The sequence below is a fragment of the Lolium rigidum genome, chromosome 7 (assembly GCF_022539505.1).
Source record: "Lolium rigidum isolate FL_2022 chromosome 7, APGP_CSIRO_Lrig_0.1, whole genome shotgun sequence".
In the NCBI taxonomy this organism is placed as follows: Eukaryota; Viridiplantae; Streptophyta; class Magnoliopsida; order Poales; family Poaceae; genus Lolium; species Lolium rigidum.
Window position 1 is genome coordinate 66467759 of NC_061514.1, and position 5844 is coordinate 66473602.

At 40.1% G+C, this 5844-nt stretch overlaps 2 long non-coding RNA genes across 4 annotated transcripts; both read right to left on the reverse strand.

Annotated features, from left to right (window-relative positions):
• Positions 1 to 1334: 1334 nt before the first annotated feature.
• Positions 1335 to 3150, reverse strand: LOC124677109. The gene is made up of 4 exons (XR_006993945.1): positions 3057 to 3150; positions 2599 to 2702; positions 2430 to 2505; positions 1335 to 1419 (listed from the first exon to the last, which is right to left on the reverse strand). It is a non-coding gene; the product is annotated as an uncharacterized LOC124677109 (long non-coding RNA).
• On the reverse strand, positions 3151 to 5477 carry LOC124677110. 3 transcript variants are annotated; one of them, XR_006993948.1, is made up of 7 exons: positions 5386 to 5477; positions 5211 to 5277; positions 5074 to 5121; positions 4704 to 4827; positions 3520 to 3602; positions 3353 to 3443; positions 3151 to 3237 (listed from the first exon to the last, which is right to left on the reverse strand). It is a non-coding gene; the product is annotated as an uncharacterized LOC124677110 (long non-coding RNA). The 3 variants fall into 3 exon arrangements; XR_006993947.1 differs by having other exon boundaries at positions 3353 to 3602; XR_006993946.1 differs by lacking the exon at positions 3151 to 3237 and having other exon boundaries at positions 3284 to 3602.
• Between the last annotated feature and the right edge of the window lie 367 nt (positions 5478 to 5844).

Consider the following 5844-nt stretch of genomic DNA (forward strand, 5'->3'; position numbering starts at 1 on the left):
AGGAAATAGTGCCATAATTTTTTGAACTGAATTTGTTCGCCTTCAAAAATAGGTAAAGAGCATCAGTACTTGACAGATGGGGAAAGAACAGGAGAAAGTACCTTTAGGCTGCATCTCGCTGGGACAGTAGGCAAAAACCTAGATGATGATCCCGGTGCTGGTACTATCGAGGCCGCTAATGCTTTAATAGCAAAGAACATAAGGAACCTCCATGGTCAAATCTCTCGCAAGGCACACTCCATGCTCAATCTTATAATCCAGAAAACCGCACGAAAAGGATTTATGATGAGTAGCTGAACTGAATATTACTATGCACATGTAACTCAGTACATACTGGCCACCAATACAGGTCAGCTTAACATCTTCCACTGATGAGCTGAACTGAATAAGCTCTAGACAAAATAATTGCTACCAAACATAGTGTTCTTGAAATATAATTGTAAAACACATAATGGAACTTATCTGCCTCTAAAAATTGGAGTTTTCAAATTAATCCGCTTTATTATCAAATAAACATGGATACCTAGTAGCAAGCACTGATGATACATGTGTAGGCAAACACCATATGTTCAATAAAAGTAAGACATGCTACTCAGAAGGAAGAAGTTATGTCATACCTGAACAGACATAGCAACATTGAAAACTCAAAATTCACCTAGCCACCAACCAAAAATAAAAGTTTGTACATCACAGTTGTAGAAAACACCAAAACAAGGTGAATGAAATTGCGCCGACCACCGGTATCACTTCACCAGGAGGTAACAACACTGCTCTAGCATGAGAATATCGTCAATCGAAATATAATTGCTTTTAGTTTACTTATTAATGATGCACCATACTCTGTAGTAAAACACGGTAAGATATGCTTTTCAAAACTGCATAATAACGGTATCTTGTTGTGCATCTAAAATCTGAAACTTTTCACTGTACTTTCTCGTTCAAGCTAAATGATAGAGAACTGAATTTGCTCTTACTAAAACACTTATCTCTTCTCATGTACTCCTATCAGTTAAGACCAGATGATTTAGTTCGTTTTAGATAGTTAAAGAGGATTATAAAGGATTATAAAGGACTATACATCCACAGTGAAACTTAAGCAAATGAAAGAAGAGTTACAAAATGGAATCACAAAGCCAAAAGAGAAAATTAGGACGAAGTGCAGTGCAATCCTCACCTCTCACTTGACCATGCTCCTGTGTCGTCGACTCTTATAATTATCATCCAAGATTCCTAATCCTATATATATCATAAATGAATGTAGAAGAGCCATAAGCAATGATAGGTATCAACCAGGAAAGGACATACTCTAAGAGTAACAAAGATGGAAGTTCAACCTTTAAATCTTTACCTTACAGATGAGGTCCATGTCAGAGCTGCGAGCAGATCCACTTGATTCTTCCCATGAACCTGCATTTCCATCTTTATTCTAATGCAATCGGATACGAGAATCTGAAGTAGTAGGTAACTATGTCATAACTAAAGCGTGTTTTTTTGCATCGGCGTAACAAAGTCTTTTGTTCGAGTACACGATGAATTTGTACCGGATGAAAAGAATAAGCTGGGAGAATACGAGATGCAAGCAAATGTATGCAGAGAAATAGAAAGATCTTAATATGCTCTATGGTTCAAACCATAAAGTGCAATCACTTGCATGGTCAAAGGAAAGGAGAACGGAACCAACAAGTACAACTATTTGTTAGAGAAATTAATTAATTTGAGAGTATGAAAGAAACAAAGTGCATGAAGCAAAATCAATGGAAGACACCTTCTGCGGTGAACCAACATAGCGCTATTCTACATGACCTAGCTAGAATTTCTGATAATAAGAACTAAAAGAACACCACAGCTAAGTTCAAAATGTAAAAGGGAGGTATTGGAGACTGGGATTAGAAACAAAAACTTCCCTAACCAAATGGGAACTATGTCCCACTGCATATATTGATGGATTGAGAAGGAAATCACCGGGAGCTCCAAATTCAATCATTTTCTAGATCAAACAATTGGTGCCACTAACCGAATGAATTCGAGTCCTACAGATTCATGACCCATGAGAATAAAAACAAAAACCATTACTTTATCCCTAAATATGCAAGCCCTCCTCCTCGGGAGGGTTTAAGCTGTTTAAGTAAAATATCAAACCAAGACCATTACTTTATTTCTAACCAACGAATGTAAGAGAAAACTTGATTTTTCCGAAAAAAGTACAAATGCTCGAACATAGGTACGTGTTTCCAATTTTACTCTTGCAGCTCCTTCTTGCAAATAAGCACACAAATAAAAATCAACAAATGGGCATGAAAATGAATATAAAAGGGATATGAAAAGAATGGAACCATTAATAACTATGATACTATGCCTACCAATTAATATTACGAAAAATGGGGTAAGTAAATGAAAATAGAGGAGAAGCTGTTGAGTGAGGGGCTCACTTTCTGCTGCAAAAGGGGAAGAAAAAAACTACTTACTGAACTGACCAAAGCAGTCAACATAGGCCAAAGTTTGTACCTTCAAACAGAAAAACAACATGAGTAGATCATTAACATCAGGTGATTTCAAAGATGCCGCATATCTAAGATAATTAAACTACCAGTATGGTACCAGTTCATGCTACACATCATGTGTCCATGCAAAAATAGTGATGAAAACTGGAGCCCATCGATCAACTTCCTGTTTGATGTTGACATATTTAGTGGTTTAAGAACCTGCTCACGAAACGATATATATCTTACATACATATACTACTGCATATGACCAACGTGAAGATATGTAAGATATAATCAACAAAAATTATAGAAAATAATATTAGAGCATCTGACAAATAAGATGCCATGATTTGTACACGAGATGGTTTAGTTGTAAATCATTAGAGAAAATCACATTGTTTTTTGTAAAGCACATATGTATTTTAGAAACTTTAAAGGATAAAAGCTAGATTTGTTTCAGTCACAAATAAATAATAGAAGCATGGCATCGATATGATTGTTCTTTACGTGGAAGGAGTAGCTGCAATAGGAATTAACAAATTTTAGAAACACCAATCAATGAAAAATATTAACTTCTTGCTGCCATGTGCTTGCACTCCCTGGACGTGGGCAACGGCGTGCAACAGTGCGTACACGTTGTTGTGGTCCTCTGACCACATGCCTTGGCGAAACATATTTCATCATAAAGGCACCCGAGCGACACTTCAGCATGGAGTTGTGGTGTTTCTCCACGGTTGGGCGTCCTCACGTTTCTCTTTGGTGAATCCATGAAAAAGATATAGATTTAGCTTTAAATTAATCATTTTTATCAAAACTAATATCCACTAAGAGGGAACGTTAATCAAATGTAGCTGAACAAAACTGAACACCTCTAGAAATTGAGAAGAGAGATGCACCATGGCCATTGATGGCTGAGTTGCTTTCCCTTGTTGGTCACCCCTGTCCTTGCATGCCAACACCCTTCAAGAAGTGGGTGGAGTGATAATCTGATTCCAGAACCGAAGATGAACAAATAAAAGGAGATCATAAATTTAACCTAGGTAATTGGACTGAAGCAAATCATGGATGGAGGAATTGCCTGCTTGCTTCTCCCCTTACCTTGGACTGCAGCTGCAAGAGCTAGTACATAGAGTAATCTTAGTTATAGGGCCAACTTCCTAAAGGAAAGTATAGAAACCATATAGACAAAAGACCTTTGACATGTAAAAGTTTAATAGCTAGCCACTCCGAGTACCTCAGTGTTCCTACCATTTAAAATTTAGAGAACCTCAAATCAAAACCCTGCCATCGTAACTAACATACTTTGCGTGATAATTCTGAAAAATAAACAGCACAACCTAGCTACAGAAGCATGTTAAGAAATAATAAATACGCCAAGACTTCACTATACAAGCGAGAAGCGGAAAATGTACATATAATGATTTATCACCTTGCTTTACTGCAATAGAAGATAATTGATTTCACACTGGCGAGTGAAAGCAAGGAGGGCATATTCATGGATCCGATGTTCCAGATTTGTCAAATGAGGCATGAATTTTTCCAATACAAATCCATCAAATGGGGAAAACAAAAGAATAACTAACTTGGCTTGTCTAGTACGAATGCAGCTATGCATACCCGACAACTCTTGTACAGCCTTACCAAGAAAACAAATCTCATAGAAGAAATAGTAAGTGCTCGTAAAATAGAAGGCTCGGATCTTTTCCGTCTTAATATGAGCAGTATAATTTATAGTAGTAGCTAATTAGTATTGGAAGATTGCGACCTATGCAAAATTACGGGAAGCTCTATACAGGGTGCAGCCAATCGATTTCCTTGACCCAACAAAAAAATTCAGTCTTCTGAAATGGTCTACACTTATAGCTCACGAATTATATTCTGTAATAGAAATCCGTTCTCTTCGAAAACTGCAATAGTCTAGCAGATTAAAGTTATGCTTCCACCATGAAAAGGAACTTCAAATATTTGACCATGATGTGATGCGAGGAAAAAGTCGGTACATTTTCAATGTTTCATGTCAGACAGTTTGCAAGGAAAAAAAGACGACTGCCATAACGAAACCTTACATAAAAGGAACAAAACCAAGAGCGGAACACGACAACAATTTGCGAAACAAACATGGAAAGCTGTAGCCAACATAAATATGAGCAAAAATGGTGCCCAATACCAATGGACCTCTGAGACAAAGGAAAAAGAGATTTATGTAACAGAAGCTGAAACCTTAACATTCTCTTGTAATCATCGATGCTGGATTGTATCAATGGATCATGTCCTTGTGTGCAGCAAACCTTTCTTGAATATCTTGCTCACATGTAGAAAGCAACACAACATCATCTTCATGGTCCTGCATTTTGCGCAAGATGAGATCTATGGCACTAATGAATGAAGAAAGCTAAGAAGACGGATAATAAATGAATGATGCACCTCCTTGTTCTATAGAGATAAATAAAAATCCATGAGATAAATATGCATTAGAAACTTCATGATCTCCATCAATACACGGTATGGAAGCTAACACGCTGATCTTTTTATTGCTGAACTGGGAAAAGTTTAGAAGAATACAAATTACTCCACATAAACACCTGCAGACCTGATTGTAGTTCCATCAAACACCTCATAGGCATAGATTAAATAGAATCTGCAGAAACAAAAAAAGAAGTTACATGTATGAAATCAAAAGAGGGGAGGTGAGTAGACAGATCAGGAAGAAGAGTGGAGTTTGGGCACCTGCGAGCGGTGTATCGATTAGAACCAAGCTCAGCCCATCAGCAGCCCATGATCATCTGTTCAGCACCTAGGAGCCAAAAGAGCAACTTAGCATCATCCCTAGGCCAGCAATGGAGAGGGGGCAATAGGGGGGGGGGGGGAAGGGAGGGGCCTATGTTGGCCCTCGCTCATCTACCGGTCTCCCACGCCTTGCGCTTCCCCTTCCTCTCCAGGCAGCCGCCATCCGCACATCAATCCCCACAGCTGGACGGCCGTGCTATGGCCTGCTTCCTCCATCCCGGTGGTCCAAGTCCCCGGTGCTGCTTGTTCGACCTCCAACCTCCGCCCGGTCGCCGGCCGCCATTGGAAGAGGAGGCTCATGAGGGGATTGGAGGAGGAGGCGTGGAAGGGGATTGGGTGGAGCGGGTAAGGCCACAGGGAACGAGAGAGGAGGCGCGGAGCGGGGGCGCGGAGGGCGGGCGCGGAGCGGAGGCGGCGGCTGGGAGCGGAGGAGGAAGGGGAGAGGGAGCGACGGGAGAGAGCAGCTGTCTGCGAGACGATTGGGAGAGGAGGACGAGGGTTGCGTCTTGCGTGTCGCCGGGCCGGGATGGGCTTTTAGTGACCCATGGATAAAAAGTGGGTCTGCGGGAGGGCC